The 22,589-nt window shown below is 45.0% G+C and overlaps 1 long non-coding RNA gene across 1 annotated transcript in view; it reads left to right on the top strand.

Moving 5' to 3' along the window:
* LOC138521506 (uncharacterized) overlaps positions 1 to 14,817 on the top strand; it is a 239,762-nt gene extending 224,945 nt beyond the window's left edge. The window contains exon 3 of the long non-coding RNA XR_011283064.1: positions 14,462 to 14,817. This is a non-coding gene — a long non-coding RNA (uncharacterized lncRNA). The remainder of the gene's footprint in view (positions 1 to 14,461) is intronic.
* The last annotated feature ends 7,772 nt before the right edge of the window (positions 14,818 to 22,589 follow it).

The raw sequence follows: 22,589 nt of genomic DNA, 5'->3' as shown, positions 1-22,589 counted from the left end.
AAAAACATTGGGTGTAACAATCACGCTACAAGAATGCAAGATCTGATGATCTCCATCGATGGAACTGTCCGGAAACGTACCTCGAGCATCTGAGTGACATCAACGGTTGTCGTCAATGCGTTGGACTCCTCAGCATCTCCCTGAAAGACAGTACTTGCATTATTTTGGATAACAATAATTATAACTGAAAACAAAGACTAGAGGACGAGTACTAGGGTGTACCATTAGGTAAAATAATTACACGATAAATTAAAACTATTGATTTACATGCCTAAAACAAGTCAGTGGCAGAATAGCTAAGTAAGATTACCCGATAGGCGCTTGAAGTGGCTGATGACTGCAATAACGACACGGATGGAGAATCTTCCGCCTTCATATTGAGTGGATACATAAATGGGGAAATTATTGTTAGCTAATGCTACACACTACCGCAAGGCAGAGAGCTAAATCCGTAAACTTGACTCACCAGTGGAAGGATGTGGACGAATAGAGTGGGAATAGCGGTTGAGAGCAATTTTCGCGTCGCTCGCGGTGTTTTCTTCTTTATTAGCAATGATGTGGAGTACATGTCTGAGCTAAAGTGCCTGCTGCAGATGCGGTATCGATCACCCCTCTTGTCCGCAAAGACTTCTAGGACTCTACTTTCAAGCTCAGACGGTGGATATCCGCAATATCGGACCCATTCTCTTATCTGATCTATTGTCTTAGGGAAAACATGCATTATAGTACCTTCAGATTTTTTATGGGTCTTCGAAGGGCAACCGCCAATGGAACAGGCAGGCATTGTGGAAAGTTCTGAAAAGTAAAGATCAACAATTCTCTATGAATACCAATGTGTTAAAAAATTAAATGACACATAAAAGGTTCAATGCAAGGTTCGTTTTGGTTCTTGGAACTATACACGTTATTCACATGCGGATAAGTATTTGAATAACTTTAAAAAAAATAGAAAAATAATTTGACTAAACTCAGAACATGTGACTAGTTCCTTGCATGTACTGTCTTGAACGAAAAGAAAACATGGATGCAATTTGATGACTACTAGCAAATAGATATAAATTAAAAAATTGGACGCAAAATGATTATGGTACATGGCCTTACCTTGACGAACAAACAGTTAGATGCAGGGATCAGAGTAGTTTCTTGTCGTAGAACAGGGAGCAGTTCACAGGTTGCAAACTGACGAGTTTGCTCGAAGTGGTCACGGAAGTTCACAGAGACGAAGAGCAGATAACCAGCACCTTCACGGGTTGACTAGCAAAGCGCAAAGAAGTTCTCATTAGAAATATGAAGTGGGTTATAAAGAATTCGAAACAGGGGTGTGTTTGTGAATGAATGACGTGTATATGTCGTGGCATTATGCGGATTGCAGGGGGGCGTCCAGCGTGAGGGGGGATGCTTGGCAGGAGACACGGGGTCTGGAGGTAGACATGGGAACAACAACAACCATGCTCTATAGACCACTTTGAAGTGTACATGGTCTTTGGCACCTCTTGGCCTTTATCGCTCCCTGACAGCTCCACTTGCCAGCGCAAGTACCCCGGTGCGAACTGCCTTTGATAGGGCGGGGGGGGGGTGGATTGGGGCGGTGGTCGTGCAGACAAGACTCGTTTGCCGCAGGGCCTCACCAAGGAGAGGCCATCTAACTGCATGTAAGAGGCAGGCTGCAGGATCTAGTATATGGAAGGCAGGGGGGTGAGTTTATAAATACCTCACCCTCCCAGGAGAATATATGGGTGCAGTTGTGGTGCAGACATGTGGTGTGACAAGACAAGGCACAGGAAGACTATTCAATGGAGACACACTAGATTCATTTAAAAAATCAAAACAACCATTGTTAAAATATATGTTGGGTTTTATTTTAGATCTTAATTTCAATTGAACATAAATAATAAACATTACACATTGTAAAGTTCCGGTTGCAGCACATCCAGGGAAAATCCGCGGTATTGTCCACTGTCGCTGGGGAAATGTTGTCTAATGGCAAGTACCGCACAGGCAGGTATTACTCTCCGAACGCGGTGTCCGAGCCTCCCATGAAGCCACCAAGTGAAGCAACGATAGGCCACCAGCCTGTACCACCTGTGAAAAAGAAAGATGCAAACTGTATTAAAATGACAAAACTTTCTTATCAATGTCGATTCAGGTAAAAAATGTCAATCTGCTTTGAAAAAAATTCCATCTAGAAAATGCACAATATGGAACCAATTTACATGCGTTCGAATGATATGTAGATGTAATTTTATATGTGGGAGACGACCATGAAATAGTAGTGGCATCACTGACATCACAACCAGAGTATACTTACTCGTTACTCGGATTACGCGGACGAACAGTGCCGCGAAGTTCGTGCATAAGCACCATCATCATCCTCAACACGGTCCGTGAGAGGCAGGCTTCCCTGAACTCTGGCAGCTCGGTGATGAATTGCGGACTTGGCTCGCCTTCCAAAATGTAGGCCAAGCACCCAGAATTTTCACGGCAGCAGCAGTTCTCCTCCTCAGTTGGCATTAGCTCGCACCGATTGCACGTGCACCAGGTGGAGACGCCGTCCATGCGACATGGTCCAGGCTCTTCATCCGTTGACTGGTCCTCCCAACTGCCGTCCGAATCCCCATCGTTTTCGCGTGCTTGCCTTTCCAGTAGTTCCTCCTCGGTGTACTCGGGCTCGTACATATACGGCATTATTGTAGCCATTGTGTGGTAAAGAAAGTAAAATAATTTACAGAGATGGTACAGGTGTTCACAAGGCCTAGAAGCAGAGAAGGTAGCTGACCAGAGCACAGAAACGAGTCACAGAATACTCAAAGTAACACAGAGAGAGTAATGGAATCGAAAATCTGCTGCTGTGTGTTGTGAAACGGTGTGTTTATACTTATTGAGGAAAGAGGCGTCCTGCCATTTCCATGGCGACACTTCATTAGCTGAGGCACAGCGATTGTTGACACGAAACATGCTTTGGCGTTGGGAAATGGGCGGTACGCGTCTGCTGATGTCAGGCTCAGGGGCGGGGGATTTGATTTAGTGCCGCAAACACAGGTGAGCCAGGTCGATGGGGGGAAATGATAGGATTATCACAAAATGGCGGCTCATTTCGAGTGCGTTAATGGACGAAAAGTCGGGTAAGGTCCATAGGAAAGTTTTCTACGATCTACCGATTTATGCTTAAAAACACATGGCCGAACCGTAGGGACAATAAAAAAAAAGTCCCGGAACTATCCTTTAACTGGAGCGGTTGATCTGTCGTTTATAGGGGAGGATACACAGATTGCGTGTTGATCAGTGCCCCCGCACCACCTGTAAGAACGGGGAAGGAGTAGGTGTCCTCTTTAATGTACACAAGGGATTTTACCAACTTAACCACCTGTATATCACCAATAATTTTCTTAGTTGTAATGTAGCGCCTATTCCCATTGTTATGGTTCAAAGCGCTGTAGGTGAACGCCCTTTGAGGACCGAAGTCTGAGGTATGAGAGATTGGTCAGAGGAGTGTAGAATGCGTGAGTGCATTTTAGCTAGTGGGGTGGTTAAGTCCCTGCTAGAGGCCTATGTAGCACTGGTTTGTGGATGGGTGCTCTGAAAGACTGTCCGGAGAATATGCGAGTCAAGGAGACTGATTATATGTCCAGCTAGACCAACTTTTTATCGTGGGACTTAGCTGCATTCTAGGGGCCGAGGTGTTGTGCCATGTGTTTTCAAGTAGCGGATGATTGCAGATGTGTGCGGGTGGGTGGCCGTGCCTTCGGAGGGGCACAGCTATCTTCCATCGAGATGGAGTGTGATATGTACCCGTGAGTCATGGCTGATTACTTGTTTTGTTTACGGAGTGCAGGTCCTGTCTTGTGGGTCTATGGGAGCCCTTTCTGTGCGTGCTTGGTACTTTCTTGGAGTGACTCATGGATGCCCGAGCCGACATGTCTGGGGGTGGAGTTCCTTCCATCAAGATGCAGGGGGGAGAGCCAGGTCTTGAGTGCCTTCCTGAAGGTGAGGTGATCCTCCATGCAGCAGAAGCTAAAAGTGATTAGAGTTTCATATTATGGGTGCTCGGACGGAAAAGGAGGCTCCCACCTATTCTGGTTGATTTGGCAGGAGGAATGAGAAGGAGGAGTGCAGTGCCTGATCTCTGGTTTCTGTTGGGCCTGTAGGGGTTGAGCGTGTGTTGTAAATATTCTGGCCTTGTCTTGTGCAGGGCCTGGTGGGTGATGCACACAGCCTTGAAAGTGGACCATCAAACGACAGGGGGTCAGTGCAGGATATGGAGGGCGGGTGCGATGTGCTCTCTAAGGCCTAGGAGGAGCCTGGCTGCAGTGTTTTGTTTTGGAGTTTTGAGTTGAGATGCGTGGGCGCCCAAGTATAGGGAGATGGTGTAGTCTAGGAAAGAGAGGACGATAGTCGTAATTGCTGCGACTCTGTGAGGGTAGGGGAGGGAGGGGAAGATGCTTTGGAGAATGCGTATGTGTAGATGGCATGATTTTGACACAGAGTTATTGTGATGTGAAAATTTCAGGTCTGCGTCCATGGTGCATACAAGGTTCTTTACTGTGTTGGAGGTAGGGGGTGGAATGCCTAGGCAAGATGGGCAAGGGGCAGGTTAGGGGAGGAGGGCAGACTTCCCGCAGATAATGATTTCAGTTTTTTCAGGGTTGAGAAGGAGGTGGTTAGTCGTCACCCAGTGGTGCATTTCTGTGAGACATGAAGCGAGACATGAAGCGAGGTTGGGGGTCAGGGGGGCGTTTGAGGTGTACTTTGGGATCTTGAAGATGATCTGGGTGTCATCTGGTAGTTGTAGCAAGTCAAGCCATGTGAATGGATAACAGCAGGGAGGTAGCCTAGGTAGAGGTTAAAGAGCAGGTGTGATAGGGAGTGTCAAGTAGAACGGAGGCATGGAAGTTATTTGGGATCTGTTGGTGAGGAGGATATCCACTTCATGGCTGCATCCCCGATGCCAAGCGAGTGGAGTCTGCCTGTGAGGGTGAGGTGTTCAATGGTGTTGAAGGCTGCCGAGAGGTCAAGGAGGAAAAGTGTGGCACAACCTTCAGAATCTGAGGTTCTTCTTAGATCATCCCAGATGGACACTAGGGAGTATTCAGTTCCTCTTAGGAGTATGATGCCAGACTGTGCGGGATCGAGGAGGAGATTTCATTAATTGCAAAGGCCTAGCTAGGATTATGCTGTTTGGTCAATTAGTTTGGCTATGAAATGGTTGTTTGAGATAGGTCTCTAGATGGCCAGTAGAAGAGGGTCAAGGGAAGGTTTTTTGAGCTGGGGTTTGATGTGGGATTTCTTGCAGTCTGCTGGGAATGTGCCTGTTGTGAGGGATGAGTTAATGATAGATCTTGCTATGCTGCCTGCACAGGTTGAGGAAAGGATATCTTTTAGGAGAGTAGGAGGGCAGGGATCTCCTAGAGATCCAGAGGGACGGTTGCTAACAAGGAGCTCAAGGAATTCAGGATGTGAGATGGGAGAGGATGTGGAGAAGAGTGGGCAGGTGGCGTGAGGGTCTGTGAGACTGGACCTGGGTGCAGGGGAGCGGGGGGAGAGTGCTGCTAATTTATAGCCGATGATGCACTTTCTTTCCATTGCTATGTTGTGGAAGTGGTCAGAGAGGTCATCACAGAGTGCTTGAGAGTAGGGTAGGGAAGACGAAGTGCAAAGGGTGGCCTTGAATTCTGAAATGACCATGTGAGGTTCCCTGGTGGTATTTTGGATGTTTGAGATTCTGTTCCAGTCGAAGGATTTTTTGGCCTTCTGGATTTCTGCCGTGTAGGCTTTGATCTGTTGGGGGTATGCAGTTCTATTCTGAGGTGACGGGGTCAGCCTGCCATCTGCATTCCAGGATGTGTTTTTTTGTTTTGAGGGTTGGTGTGAACAATCTGGGGGCTGGGCCTTGTCTGCAGGAGGATCTAAAAGGGGTGAGAGGCTTGAGGGTTTTGAGACCGATTGGTCAAAATGGCTGATGGAGAGCTGACCTTCCTGGAGTGGGAGGAAGGGTAGGGAGGCAAGCAGGGTGCCAGCCAAATCCAGAGTTACTTTGAACTTGTTCCATAGTGGGAAGTGGGTTGATCGTCCCAGGGTCAGTCAGGCGAGTAAGACGGTCTGCTGTTGAGAGCGTGAAGAAGATGGCAGCATGGTCTGTCCAAATTAGTGGTCGGAGGGGTGCATGGAGATCAGTTTGGAAGAACTGAAGTTCGTGTCTAGGGTGTGACTTGGGGAGTGTCTGTGACCTGATACCAGTTGAGTCATGTGGAGGGCTTCCAGGTTGTCCAGGGTTGGTCATGTCGTGGGGTTATGCGGGACATCAAACCATATGTTGAGATCTTCTAGTACGGTGAGGGAGGGGTGAGTAGATAGGATGGCAACTTAGAAGTTGCTGAGGATATCAGAAACATTTCTGTTGTAGCTGGGGGTCTGTATATGAGTACAAAGCTGTCAATACGAGTTGGGGTGATGAGAATTTTCACTAGGAGAGATTTGCAATCTGCGTTGGATGGTGATTCCTCAGAGTGTGAAATGGTGTGCATGGAGAGGAGAATCTGGTGTCAGTGCCCGGCGTGTTGTGAGTGGATTGGGGAGGACTGGTTGGGGGCCTGTGTAGGAGGGGCACCAAGGTTCATCTGGAAAGCCTTGGTAGTGAGAGGGGTTTTCCCTGAGGGGCGAGCATGGGAAGGGAGCGGCAACGAGTAGAGGTGGGGTCTGGGTGAGGTCATGGCATTTTTTCTGGTGTGCCTGAGTGCCCCTCTAACCTTCTAGCTACTTGGCATGGTGGATGATCATCCACTTCAGCCCAGGGGGCTTGAGGGGAAGGGCAGGAATGAGAGATTCAAGGAGCAATGCTTAATTCCTGTGGACAGAAAGCAAGCCTAGGGCACTAACCCTTTGGAAAGAGATGCAACGTGGTGGCCCAAGCGGTAATGTGATGCAATTTTACAAAGCTACTGTGGTAAACACTATGCTAGATTCTGGATTACAGTCCTAAAGCATTATCCCTGTGGGAAAAGATGCTGGGTAGTGGCACAAAGCATTAGCTTGATTCAGAATATGGCTAACTTTAAAATCCAGCCTATAGCACTATCCCTTAGGGAAAAGATGCACGGTAGTGGCACAAAACAGTAGCTAGATTCAAAATACAGGTAACTGTAAAATCATGGACCTATGGCACTGTCCCTGTGGGAAATGTTGCAGGGTAGTGGCACAAAACAGTAGCTGGATAGTTCATCTCTGTGGAAGTTCTTTTTATCTAAAACTCTAATAGCACCAAAATATTTTCTGAAACACCATGGGAAGTGAGAATTGACTAAAATGTTCAGAATTGTAATATTTCTCTAGGATACCTTTTGTGTTTACAAAGAGTAGATCCATTCACAATTATTTTAGCAATAATAACCGATTCGTTCAGGCCACATCAGGTAGCAACGGGCCGGTGCCCAAGGTACAGGCTTGTGTGCAGCAAGGGCCTTACTGATGGGCCCCGGTGCTATTGCCACCCGATTCCAGCCCGCAGGATCGGGTATTATTGCTGTTAGCACCCAGGTTTGCCAATCGAAAACTTACTTAAGATGGCCGCCATGGATCAGGAAGGCGGGGCTCCATACGGAGCCCTGTCTTCCATTCCCACGGTAGCCAATAGGGACACGGAGCAGCAACAGTGGTGGCGGCGAGCCATCATCAGTGAGTTAAGCAGGTAAGTAGGCCTGTGGGTGGGAGCAACAGGAAATGTGAAGGGAAGTGAGGGTGGGGGGAAGATGGCAGGGTGTGGGAAGCAGCCTTCAGGTTGCTTGTAATGCAGGCTTGGATCGGTAGATTCAGACCACGATCCTAGCAACCTGATTGCTTGAATCCCCTGCCCCTGTTTTCTTTAAAAAAAACATTTTTTTAACTATATTAAATTTTTAAAAAAAACATAAAAAAATGCATTTGAAAAAAATTGTTTTTCGATCCTTTTGACTCGAACTTTTTGTCATTTGATCCTTTGTATTCGATCAAATGACTGGACACCCTTACAGATACTGCACACATACCAATCATGGAACTGAGACTGCTCTTCTTGCACAGTTGCTTCAATTGATGGATAATGGCGAAACCTCGTTGCGCATGATCTTAGACCTTTCTGTGGCCTTTTGACCTGGTGTATCACTCCATCTTGATCGCCAGGTTAAGGGATATGGCCTTTTTCTCAGACCATGCCACGCAACAGATTACCTCCTTCCTGTGTGAAAGGCAAGGCAGGGTTGCTAGTGGGTTGGCAAAGGCAAAACCGTTCCCTCTAACCTACGGGGTATGTCAGGGGGCATGCGTTTCACCATGTCTCTATACTATCTTCATGGTCCCGTTCTTCAACCTGCTAGATTTGGAGGGCATTCTATTTGCCAACTATCAGATGACACAAACTATGTCATCCCTATATCAGACTCGCACAGTACCGATGATAATAATATTAATAAGGCATATCACACTATCCTTACCTGGATGGTATTGAATGGCTTAGCCTTGAATAGTGCGAAAACGGAGCACATGATTGTGGGAACGCCCAATAGGTTTGCCAAATTAGGCCCGATGTTTTAGACCTTCAATTTTGACAATTGCAAGATCGAGGTGAAGAGAAAAGTAAAAACACTAGGCATTATTCTGGATAAAAACCTGAATGTGAAAGCACAGTTGAGCAACCTAGTCTCCACATCTTCTTACTGCATAAAGTTGCTCAGACACCTGCGTCCACTTATATCAGAAAAGAGTGCAGAAACCAGAGCCATCATTGGCTCAAAAATGTTTTATTGTTGTAGCCTTCTCGCTGGCATCACACAAGTAGACACCAACCACTTACAGGTCATTCAGAATGGCGCAGTTAGGGCGGTGAAAGGTCTAAATTGGAAGGACCATGTGTCAGAGGCAAGGAAAATAGCTTGCACTGGCTCCCTGTCAAAGCTAGAGTGCATTTTAGGATGCTGCTCATCACACACAAATGTATCATGGGTTACATGCCAGCCTATTTATCAGAGGCGATTGGAAAAAAGCAGAGCTCTAGATCCTTAAGGTCCAACAACACCAAGCTCCTAAAAACAGCACGATGCAAAACAATAGAGCCCTTAAGGGAGCTTTCCACTTAGCTGCCCCAGCATCCTGGAATGCCCTTCCACCAGATCTCAGGGACATTGGGCCTCATTATAACTCTGGCAGGAGCCAGAGTTATGCTTTTTTTCTGGCGCCTGGCAATGTGGATTCACCGGGGCATTACAGACGGAAAAAGTAAAACTCCCCATTCCCATTCGAGTCCCATAGGACTGACTCGAATGGGAATGGGTAGGATGGATGCACCGGCACTGTGTGCAAGAGTGCCGGTGCGTCAGTCAAAGACTGCGTGCGGGTGCCTTTCCACCCGCCAGGACAGACCAGGCGGGCGGAAAGGCACCCGCATGCAGAACTCGGAGTGTGCTGGTCCAGTAACAACGGTGCCGGTACCGGCACCGTTGTTACAGGACCGGCATACTCATAATGAGGCCCATTGAGTCCACAGACTTGTTTAAGAATAAATTGAAGACTTTCCTGTTCAGTTAGTCTGTTGAAATCTCAGGTCCACTTTACCGTTCGTTTGAACTTATCTGCTCCATTCTATACGTGTGTTTGTATTGTTCTGTATCATGTTTGCGCCCTTAAGCCTTCGGGTACCTAGAGCGCGGTATAAATGCAAAGTGAAGCATTACAGATCTTAATGCTACATGCCTGAGTGCTCACTGAAAATATTCGTGGGCCGATACCATTTGGCCAGTCAGGATAGTTAATACAAATTTACCACAGTAATACAAATTTGCAAGATTTGATCTTAAAAGGGGTCATTTGCATATTGTTTGATTATGAACAATCAGCCGATCAGTAGATACCCCTTTCAACCTCCAGCAGTTATGGCCTACAACCTCCATAATCTCTCACCACTGACCATACTTGTCAGGGCTGATGGGAGTTGTAGGCCAAAATATCTGGAGGGAACAGGTTGGCTCCTGCCACTAGGGCCCTCGCATAACCTTGAAGAAGTTAAAGAATGAATATGACACACAACCTATAACCAACGCCATAAACACGTAAAAGGCCTTGGAGGAAGCCAAAGAGGCATATAGAGGGAGGAGCTTTCTAAGGGGCGCAAGATGTCATTTCGACGAGTGCAGGCACCAGAAGTTCATTGCAGAAAAAAACAATCCCAAAGTGGACTTGATGAATGTGATAGCCAGGGTGAGGACGGGGCTGTTTGAAGGGTCTGGATATATATCATGTGACTGTGGTCACTTTTATGGCCCATTTTCACTCCCACACAGGCATTCAGATTACTTTTTGTGATGTGATTTAACCCGGGCTTTTCTGCCTGGCAGCTCTAGCCGCCGCTTGCCATGGTGGGTGGACAGTAATTGTTGTGTAACACGGTCGCTAGGAGCACAACGTATATCCTCATCATGAGTTTTGCGGTATGCCATAAAATAGAAGGTAAATAAAATACTGCACGTTTCACCCCAATATCTCATTAAAGGATGTGGGGAAACTGCTTAATCATGAATCGTCATCTACCACCCCGTTTTACTGCAACCGAGGGCCACTGGCAAATGCAACTCCTTTCATTTTGATCACATCCGTAGGTAATGATTGGAGTTGACTTTTATCATAGATGTTCCCAATTCCCTAGAAGGTCACAGTTGTTTGTATCACTTTCTGCCCGAACTAAAATGGCTAATTCTATTATTTGACCAACTCATCCTTTGTCTTATTCAATGGCCCGAAACGCCCCTGACAATTGATACATTACTGTAGGTCTTTTTGTTGATAGGTTATGCTCCCAAACATGCCTCCATCAAAAGTAAATAACAGTTTTGGCTTTGCTAAACACGACGCCATGAACCACACTGGCCTCTGTAGACACACGAGGTGGTGCTAAAGTGCCACCTATTTCTAAAACCAATGGTGGCACAAAAACACCCTCTCCGGGTCTAAATTAATGGTTGCAGTGCAGTGCCATCTGTAGGCTAATATATTTAGTGGTGCTAAATGAGCCAAAAATAATGGGCTACACTGCCACCTATGAACCAAAACTAATAATGCCATAGAAGCACCACATACAGGCCAAAACTAATGGTGGCACTTTACCCCCTGAGCCAATTCTAACTAAGCAGCCCAAGGATGCCTATAGGGTTGTTCTTACTCCACAATGCCATGCCCTTCTGTACACACTCTACACCGATATATTTGTCCCAACAGGTGACACTAGTCATCTATGAGACTAAACTAAGGAAGGACCTCCAGAAAGAGAAATGGAAAGGAGACTTGACTGTGCACTTTGACGCTTCCAATCATTAATTTAAAGTGGTCATCTCTGTCCTAAACCAACGTAAAGTTAGGCCTCTTTTAGGAGACTATTTCTCTCTGTGGGGCCTTTTGCCTTATGTGCCTTTCTTTGGTTCTCCCTTTATATACCAAGCATATATGTAAGGTATGTGGATTGCTCGAAAATTGGAGTCAGCTTTAAGAGGAGAATGGGCCTTATTACGACCCAGATGGTAGCCGTGCCGGTAAAAATGGCACGGCTGCCGCCGGAGTTGAGTTTTTTCCGGCACCTGGCAATGGGGAATTACCACGGCATTACAGCCCCACCGGTCCCGGTAATTCCCCGTTGCCAGGCGCCAGAAAAAATTACTCCCCGTTCCCATTAGAGTCCCATAGGACTGAATGGGAATGGGGAGGACCGAAGCACCGACACTGTGTACAACAGTGCCGGTCCTTCCGTCAAAGTCTTTGGGTGGGTGCCGTTCTGTCCGCCAGGTCAGATCTGGCGGGAGGGACGGCACCCACTCGCAGAACTCGGAGTGTGCCGGTCCGGTAACAACAGTGCATGTAGCTTATTTTACATTAGGATAGCTTTTTTAGGTGTCTCAATAGACTTGCGGTGAGCTTGGCAGACTGCAAATTTGCTCTGGATTTCCTGTCATAGCCCCCCAGAGACAGATAGGGAATAATTAACGTGACAATATAAAAAAGAAATATCTATGCTTACTGATGATAATAATGACTATTAAAACAAGCTAATAAAAGCATCAGAAAAACAGAGCGTAGAAAATGTTCTGAAGGAATTGGCAGTGGCATATCTCAGTGAGTAGAGAATGATGTGTGTCTTAAGTAGGAGAGGTTGGAATTCCAGTGGGGTTTACTCTGCCTTTCATCCACCGTAGGCTTATGAGCAGTATTGCTTGTATTTAGGGTGACCAGATTTTGAAAATAAAAAACCAGGACACCCCACTGACATAGAAGTAGGACTACAGCTTCAGTGGTGAAACTGTAGTCCTACTTCTATGTGGGTGGCATGTCCCGTGTCATGTTGCAGCGCAGGTGACCCGAAGCTATTTTAAGTTTAAAAAAACATGTCCTGGATTTGGGGTTCGGGTGGCTACCATTCTGTTTTTTGCCAAAAATCATGATGTCCGGGCAAAAACCGGGATGGTAGCCACCCGATCCCCAAATCCTGGGACTCGTTTTTTAAACTGAAAAGTTCAGGACCCCGGGATGGAGGTGCAAATACCCGGACAGTCCCGGCAAAACCGGGACGTCTGGTCACCCTACGTTATATTAACATCTCTTATTTGAGTGCCAGTTTTTGCACCCTGCATTGTATAAATTATCCCTGCTCTAAGTGTGAGTGAGTAAGATAATTTCTCTAGCTCAAACTGCCAACCAAATTGCCTCTGTTTCTAACAAGCTGTCCAGGGTAAGGTAGTTGCTTGCAAGCGATGTTTAATAACAGGCTTTGAATGAGATTTCTAATGTGGGTTTTGGTTAGATACAAAGAAAACCAAAGCTTTCCTAAAGCAGAGCTCATGACTAGTAGGAGCATGCGCCCGGGTGGAGAGCTCAGCGGTTTGCCTGGGTTATCTAGTGAGAAGAAGCAGGTCCAGCTCTCTTTATCTGGACCTGCATCACCAGCAACAATCACCCACATTCCAGGATGTAGCTTTGTCTGATGGTGCCTGGTGGAGTGTGAAACCTATCGTGACAGCATTCACTGGACACCGCCTTTAAAACCCCAAAAGTGCTTGGGTCAAGTAGATGCGTCCTGAGTTCCATAACAGATCTGTATAATGTTTTGCTTTAAGTGTGAAATGTTCAAGCGCCTTGAGCAAAGCATTAAGTAGCACGCCCCCTAAAACCACAAAGAAGAGAAATAAACAGGAACCAACAGTAGACCTGGAAATCTAATCTGCCAGACCCTACACCCCTGTTGTGACCTAACATTGGCATGATGCCCGTTATTACAGGACACAGTAAATGCAGCCCAGACTGCACCATAAATATTCTCATAAAGGTCCAAGCAGGGCTCCAGGAAGGCTGGACCGGGGCCTTTGCTCCCAGGGAAGCCATGTTCGAAATTCCTCCCTTAGTTGAATGTGCCCATGTTTCCTTACAGCTTTCCCATCTGCAGAACCAGGCCATTCGGGGCTCAGGGGAGTGAATAGAGGGGCTTTGCATGCTGTGTTTTCTTGGGCATGGTTTCTGCATGCCTTGGCTCACAATGACCCCGGAAAGCTCAAATGTCTGACCACTGCCAAGCCACAGGCAGGTTTTGTGTCCATAATTCTTTTGCAGAAGCCTACAGTTTTGGTTAAAAAAATCCTTTAGGTATGGATAACCTAAATGAGGAACCCCAAAAATGAGAGGTTGCTTTTGCTCGCTTTTTTCAAACTCTGCAAATTTGCAACCCCTTCTAAATGTTTGTTGGGGGCATACGGAAGTAAATAAGAAGGGCTTTGCTGTCTGGGTTTTCTTGGGCTTGCTAAAATGCCTTGGCACACCATGAGATCGTGACATTCCAGAAATATCTCCTGGAAGCTGTCTCTCCTTTTGGCTCTGCACTCCATAAAATAGTCTTGTCCCGCCAGAAATTCGGTCCAACTGTACACATATCCCCTCCACCTTTTTCTTCTCCTGCCTTCCCGAGTCTCTTATTTATCCCCCGCCTTCATCCCAACTATCTACCCAACTTTGCTCCTGCCTACCGCTACTGCATGCTCTATCATACTTACTCCACCTTTGCGTTTCTGACAGGCAAAGCGCTTTGATGCCATAACCCGTGGGAGGAGGCGCGATACAAATGCAAGACAACAGCATAACATTAGAGGCTCACCCCTCTACTGCAGTTAAGTTAGTGCATGCGACTGAGAGCTGCATTTAAAGGTCATTCAAAGGTTGGAATCCGAGCAGGGATGACTCAGCCTTTCACGATTCTGAAGTTCATAAATTGAGCACAGTGAAGTTGGAAAAAGTGTAGTGGCGAATGCCATGCAAACCATTATTATTGTTATTATTATATACCGGCATGCATGAAATACATGTCCTACTAGCTTTCTTGTGCAAGAATGTCCTATCGGTTACAAGTAGTATAATTCTGTAAACTGCCTGATAATAATTCTCGAATTCTCTTGTTTTTCTATTGCAGGGAAAGATAGAACTGATGAAATACTGTGCTGGCTGTCCCCCTGACATCTTGACAACTTGATATCCTGATGGAAATATCTTTAACAGCTGGCGCTCAATTGACATTTTTTAAGAGCTTAGAATACGGTTCCCACAGAGTGAAAAATAATAAATTATTCTGCACATAACGCAGCGCCTCTGTGGCTTCCGCCAATGAGCAGAAAGCCTGCCAGTCTCGTCTGCGTGACTGATGGCGCAGTCAACTTTAATTCTTAATTTATTTATATTGGAGGAAAGGGAGCAAGCTCCACCGACCAAAGGGGAAAAAAGAATGCTTAATTTATTTCTGAACCCAATAAAACCCGTTGCCAAACTGGGCGTTTTCTCTTACAATTGTGGGCGCGTTATGGTGGGGAAATTGCTCTGCGTTATTGCTGTTACGGGAACTTGGGTGATCATAATGTGACTTCATTTTATTAGCGTTAATTTGCATTGATGTATAAACATGATAGTGTGTAGTTCTTATGAAAACGCTATTTATTCTCCATGCCCAAGCTGCCTCCTTGAATATACGGGTTGGCACTAATAACCACACGCTTTTCGTTTTCTGTGGGTGGAATTTGCAGGTGCTCGTTTGCTGGTTGGAGCAATATTTCTACAAATAATCAGGACAATAATTTAGACCGTCTTTTTTCAGATGAATAGCCTGATTTCATATTGATTTGTTTCGGATGGTGTTGTATCGAATTAGCACCCTTGGCAGGGGAGCTAGCCAATCAGGAGTCTATGAACGCAGGCTAAATCTCCCGATGTTAGCCTGCGTTCCATGGCCGCTTCCCACGCCCGCCATCTTCCCCCCCAGAACTCCTTTTAAATAATCCTCCCTCCTCACTTACCTCATTGCAGCGGTGCTGCTTCCTTCATCCTCTTTCCTTATGCGTGAGGCCGCCATGGAAAGGGAAGAGGGGCTCCCTTTCAAAGGCGGACATCTTTGAACAGTCTCTTTGTTCCGTGAATGGGATGCCGCAAGGACACCCGTTCACAGATCTTTAAATTAGCCCCGTCACAGCCCATGGAATGGGTGCTAATGGCATTTAACACCCGTTCCAAGTGCTGGAACGGGTGGAAACAAGTATGTCACAAGTTAGGCTTGGGTTCTAAAAGCTACTGTACAATGCTGTGACAAATTAATTTGTCACGCCCATGTAGGGTCGACAGCACAGCAGTAGAAAACACATCTCTGGCTTCCGCCTGCAGTGATTGATGAACAGGTTTCGCTGCTTCAACCCTCCTCTTAATGACATTGCCTAGTCTATGGCGGGCCAGGGCAGCAGTGGACAGATAAGTAGCTGCACCTCTGCGGCTCAGTCACACAGGGCTGCTGGGATGCGTGACCTAGCCCCTGCATGCTCTCCTGTGTTGAGAGTACAGGAGCACATTGAGTTCTTCAGGACAGGTTGATAGGAAACCCCAATTAGATCCATTATTATGATAGCTCAATGGCTGAGTGGCTGCTCAAGTAACTTGTGGGTGACAGTGGTTTCACGTTTTCACTGCCATTAGAACACAATAGGCTCGGACTGGCCTATAGGACACCAGGGCAATGCCCGAACCAAAAACGCAAAATGCTAATGTGGGGCAGTTTTTGGGGTCAATAATTGATAAGTTACTTCACCATGCGACTTGTAGTTTTGACCAGTGTTACTGACTAGATATTCTTCAAAATGCCCATTTGCATCACATTTTATCAAAAACCTCCCCTATGGGTACTACTCACATAGTGAGTCACAAAAGGAATGAATTTCCATTAGCAACTGTGGGCCACTTTTTCATTGGGCCTGAGACACATGTATGCCCCAGTCCGAGCCTGGAACAGAAATATATGTCCAAATTCCCATTGGGCATGTGTCTGCAACTTGTTGTTCTCCAGATATTTTGGACTCCAAATACTATTAGTCCTATGCAGTGGAGTCAAAGGTGAGGTATCATGGGAGTTGTAGTCCTACACATCTGGAGAGCTGCAGGTTGCAGACCCTTACCATAGGAAATCAGTGAAGTCCGGGCAGTAAAATAAAGTAATAGGGGGCCGATTAAATAAATATATATATATCTGTGACGAGGAACGTGAGAGGGACGAAGAGCGTCCGAGATAAGCCAAGTGTCCTATACTTAAGATGTGTCTAGAAGGAGCCGTCTCAAAACCCAAGTGGGTAAACCTATGCTGCATATAGATAGATCTATAAGAGGAGACAACTCACACTCCTATCGGAGTAATTAGGGGCAAGTGATAGCAGTGAAGAGCGCTGAGGAAGTATGTGTTGAAGAGTCGACTAGTTTGTCTGTTTGTGTATTTTATGTGTAGGAGAGGTGAAGTGTCAAAGAGCGACAAGGAAATGTTGTGTTAGGAAGAGATCAAAATGTTATAATTCTCTACTAAAGCTATTATCAGCGCTGATACACCCAAGCTTAAACAGTACAGTGCCGGATGGGTTAAGTGTACCGCAGACAAAATGTTCATGCCATGGCCACAAGGGGATCGCTGTCAAAAATGGTTTAGCAGCACATGACCACATACTTGCACGCTGCGTACACAGGAAAGAAATTGGAGAAAAGAAAAGGTGAGCTAGCTTAGAGCTTTGGAAAATGTACCGGGAGGAACAAGAAGATCTGCCTCCTGGGGATTGAATGCTTAACCAGTGCAGGGAGGAGGGTGGTGAGCCTTCTGCTCCCCCACTGTGCCTGAAGTAAATAGCAAAAGTACGAAAGATGACGGGTTGTATCCTTTGAGGTAACTGAAAGCGGCGATTGGATATAGTAATCCGATATCTGAACCGCCTCCTTATAGCAGTGATGAGAGTCCAGAAAGAGAATGGGCTAAAGAAAAGGAGGAGACCTCCACGGTCCTGCAAGTGAAAGAGGAGAAGAGTGAATAGCCAAATGTTTCTTTAGATATAGAACGAGAGATTAAGAGATGGAAAGGAGAAAGAGATAGAACTGACGAGGTTATGCTTGTACAGAACTAATGGATGGGTGGACAGATAATGCTCAAGCTCGCTGGAAAGAGCATTGAGGAAGTAAGGCAAGGGGAAGACCAAGAAGAACAAAATAGAAAGGACAGGGAATGAGAGAAACTATTGAAAGAGGATGAGCATAAAAGGAAGAACAGACAAAGGCGAGAGAAAATGCATCAGGAGGAACAACTCAGAAAGGAAGAAAGGGCAGAAGAACAGAGAAAGTATGACAACAGGCAGAGAGCAATCAAAAAACGAGACAGGTTAGAAAAGAAGAGAGAAGAGGAAAAACAGAAATTACAAGATAAAAGAATGCAGAGATGAAGAAGTGCATAGAGCAAACGAAAGAAGGGAAGAGAAAAGGTAGGAAGAAGATAGAGTTAGATGGGAAGGGAGAAAACAAAGGGAATTAGACAAAGAAATAGAATGAAAAAGGAGACAGAGAGCATGCAATATTGATCACATTGAGAAAGAGCTGATGGAACCAAGTCCGGTAATATCATGGGGTGACATAGAGGAGTTTCTCCCATCACAAGGAGAAATGGCAGGACCATCTAGGGTAAACCTAGATGAGAATTTTGAGATGGCAAGTATTGGAGATAGAATCGATAAAGCTTATCAGGAGATAGACAAAAAATGAGCCAAAAAGAAAGGTAAAGGAAGACCGACTCATCGGTGCCCAGTCACGAGGAAAGGAAGGATGCCCGTTTAGTCTTCAGCACAGAGCCTTGTCTTCGGACAGGCTAATGTTAAACAGAGATGAGAAAGATGAAAGCCATACTAGTTGGGGACTAGACATGTCAGACGAAGAAAGAGAAACCTCCCGTGGGGAGGAGGGAGAAAGTGCATGTGGTCCTGAAGGATGTCTGCAGACGGATAAGGAAGTAAAATGGTCAGATTTAGACCAACCAAGAGATAGGACGTCAGATCATATGGGGTACCCAGGACAATCTAAAGGGCGATCACACCAGTGAGAGGAGAATCACCACCATATGTGAGCAGGTTGAGGTCATTGCCAGGTAGAAGGCAATCAGGAACCATTGTTCCCACTATGAGTAGGCAGACGATGGGAGCAGAATTTGGATTTGGGTTTACGCAATTCCCGCTACTAGAGAAAGGAGTGGCTAGACTGCAGTATATTCCATGGCCCAAAATGGACAAGGACAATTTAAGATGTAAACTCCCCAGTTTAACAGCGGGTGTGGGAAATGGATTTATGAGTTAGAAAAAATGACAGGGGGAAACATGTTAGCTATAGGGGACATTAAAGGTCTCCTAGCAGCCATGCTTGGGGAAAGAGCCGATGATATATGGACAAGAGCAGGTTATTCGAGTGTTACAGCACAGAACACAGCTCAGGATGGAGCGCCGTTTAATAATTGTAGGGCGGCTGTCTGGATATCGCTCAGAGTACAGTATCCTGATAAGTCAGATTTGGGTGCAATCATGGCATGTAAGATGCTTGCTTATATAAAAAAAAATCAGGAGCGGTGGACCTTGGAAGCCCGAGAGCCTTGGGAGAAATCCTTGCCAGTATTTTACCACATTTTGTGACAGGGGATGCCAGAACAGGTACAGAGACAGCTCAAGAAGCTAGTGGGAATGGAAGTAAAGACATAGGCGGAGAAACAGTTGACGATCGCACATCATTGCCGATTGCTGCAAGAGAAAAATAAGAAGAGGGAGGATGCTTGGAAACTTGAGGAAGTTCAAGTTAGTCCAGAAGAAGTTATCAAAGTATGCAATAGAAGGAGCAGTACTGACAAGCACAGAGGGCCTGGGAACGCAGCAAATAGTGGGTGTGCAATAGGCAAATAATCAAAGCCAGTTGGATCAAGGAGGAAATGGGTTTATTCCGAGAGGCAGATGTACAGGTTTTAGAGGAAGAGGTGGCTTCCAGAATAATCAGGGTGGTTTTCAAAATAGCCAAGGTGGGTTTCAGAATCTGCAGAATGATAATCAAAATATGGAGGGAGGGCAATTGAGGTGACTCTCTCCTATATGTTGGACATGTGGCATGACAGGGCATATTGCGTGAACATGTAGGAGCCAAGTGTATGTACAGAATAGGCAATTCTCAAGAGGGGGGGACAGTTTATCCTCTGGCATATAGTCCACAAGGAAGGGACGGGTTCGCCCAAGATCAGACAGTGTGTCAAGCACAAGTGCCACAAACAAAACAGGCTTTACAACCACAGCAAGCACCATTGAATCCGCCGCAAGGGCGGTCACAGCACGCACCCATGCAGATACAGCAGAGTGCAAACACAGGACAGTTATTGACTCCCAGAGTAGTGGGTGTCACTATTGCAGGAGAAAGTCCTTTCACGGGCACAGGAATAAGTCTGTACCTACAATAAGACAGCTCACAGGGCAACTTGATGTGTTCAGTACTATCAGTGACACCAAATCCTTAAGAGGAACCAAGGGTCGATGTGACCGTAGGAGGCCAATCTTTTTCTTTTTTAGTAGACACTGGAGAAACTCGCTCATGTATACGAGAGGGAAGGTTTTCGTTATCAGGAAATGCCATGAATGCTCAGGCTTCTCTGGAGCTACAAGTGTGATATGTCTGTGCCTTTATTGTATTCAGGGCAGACACCAGGTAATATTCTGGGTAGAGATTGTATAACAAAAATAAATATGACAATTTCTTTCACTGATGAGGGAATAGTGTGCTCCACTCCAGGGATACATTATTTAAACGTGGGTGAATTTATTAGAGGGCATATAGCTCTGCAAGGAGTGCCATTAAAGCCAGAGGTTTTTGAGTATGGAGTATGTATTAACATGGCTTAGTGGGAAAGATTATGAGGATAGCTGATGAATTTTCGTTCAGGCCCAGATACCTATGGACGAAGAGAGGGGACAGATTGTTCCCTTACAGTTATAAGCAGCTATAGTGTGAGGGGAAGTAGCCATGCTTGAAGGATTTGATGACGAAGGCAGGCCATGGAGAACGGTTATCACCAAAAACTGAAAATTGATTAACTAGAGAGTGAGACTTTGGGCTGAAAGCTGACCTCAGACCAGATTCAGCCCAAAGTCTCACACTCTTGTTAATCAATTTTCAATGTTTGGTGAAATACTGACCTGGCTAAAATTGAGAGCCTCCTTTTTCCTACATACTCCCCCTTGTGTTTATGCTTGGACCTGACCAAAGAGTCATTGCAGAAACAAACTAATATCAGCTTTACTTCTATACAAATGTGCGATCCTGAGCGAAATAAATTTCAGACTGTTACACGCCAAATCATCCATGAATTCTTATAATATTAAACATCATGCAATTGGTAACCAAAAGTCTTCACCCATCTCTGAATGTATGTATATATTTTTAGACCTTTTTTTACTTGTTTTTGTTTTTGTCCTTTTTTTAGTGATCTTTATTTTGATTTTTTTCTTAGATGCATGAAAAAGATGTATTTAAAAAAAGGAAATTTGATTTCTTTTTTAAATATTTTGTATAGACAAATCATTATAAGGTAGGTAAAATCAAGTCCTTTTGCTATCCAAAATGAAGAATGTTCATAGTGTCGATTCCATGTCTGGGTGGCTGCATGAGTCCACTTTGAATTTCTCTTAACTCAGTGGTGGCCATAAGGAGCCTACTACTGGACTTTCAATCAAGCTCTTGTCCATGAATTACGTCTTAAAGTGAAGCAGGCTTCCATCATCTTTTCCCCCTTCTTCGATCCAGGTTTTTTTTCCGTTCTGGGGTGGTGATCTCCTCTGAATCCGGCCGCCTCCAACTCCCAGAGCACTGGCGGGAAAAGGAGTTAGTGTCTAAAGTAAAAGAGAAAAAGACCAATTAAGAACCAAGAACAACAGCTCATTCACTTTTATCTTTTCTCTAAAGTTTGTCTGCAATAAAACTTGGATTATACAACATAATATTTACAAAATATACAATGATGATTTTTGAACCAAGGATATTTTCCATGACCACCTGTAAATAACACATGGATTAAGCACAAAAATACAACACAACACCTTTTTTTTATCTCTAACTGTAAATGAGCATGTATGTTAAACACAACAAAATTCAACACAGCATCTAATCAAGAAACAATATAAATAAATTAATCATTGCTGCAAAGATTTGATTTTCATTCATAATCCCTGCTAATCTAATCATACATCACCATGTGACACTACCTTTTGACTTTTCCTTTTTATTTATATATTTTCTTGTACTTGCTATACCCCCTTGCGTATTTATTTATTTCTTAAACACCTTGCACACATATTTCCATTTATATACTCACCTGTTTTTCATCCCCCTTATAAACATACATTTTAAAATGTATTCACAGTTACTCAATTAATGTATCTCTCCTTTCAGCCCTTTTCTTTTACACTTCAACTTGAAATTTGTGTATACTATTCATACCTACTTACCTGCTACGATGAATCTCCTTGAGATAAAAGTGCTTCATTTTCAGGATATAACTAAACTTTTCTCTCCTTACTAGTTTCTCCAATTTGTTCACACTTCCTCACCTCCTGTTTTTGGTGGAACGGTTTAATTTGGTTAACATGGGCAAATTGTTCCACAGTTAACTCCCCCTCCTTTATAACAATTCGGTAAACTACAGGTGAAACCTTATCCACAATTCTAAATAGCCAGTGGCCTGATACGAGGATCTTGGGATTTGTATGTTTGCCCCTTCCAAAGTCAAACTTATATACCTGGTTGCCTACTTCATGTTCACTCACAAATGTTTTCTTGTCATAGTATGATTTTGCACTGCCAGCTGCTTTTTCCAAGTTCCGCTGCGCAAATGCAAAAGCATGTTGCAAGTGCTTTCTCTTCTATTCCACATGTTTGTGGATTGTGGCTGCATTTACCAGGACCTGCTCATTGATTCAATAAAGCAGATGTTTTGGTAAAACCATGTTTCTACCTGTCAAAATGTCATGTGGGCTGAGATTTGTTGGTCTAGATTGTGTTGACCTAATAGCTATTAGCGCCATCGGGAGTCGCAAATCCCAACTGGATCCAGCTTCAACAGAAAACATTTTGAATATATTAATAATTGACCTGTTGCAACGTTCCACACCCCCAGAAGAGGAGGGCTGGTATGAAATGTGCAATTTCCTCTTCACACCCAAGATTTGCCACATCTTTGTTATTAC

The sequence above is a fragment of the Ambystoma mexicanum genome, chromosome 13 (genome assembly GCF_040938575.1).
Source record: "Ambystoma mexicanum isolate Mex_15411 chromosome 13, UKY_AmexF1_1, whole genome shotgun sequence".
NCBI lineage: Eukaryota > Metazoa > Chordata > Amphibia > Caudata > Ambystomatidae > Ambystoma > Ambystoma mexicanum.
The sequence above is the reverse complement of the archived record's forward strand: the minus strand, read 5'-3'. Positions and strand labels throughout refer to the sequence as shown.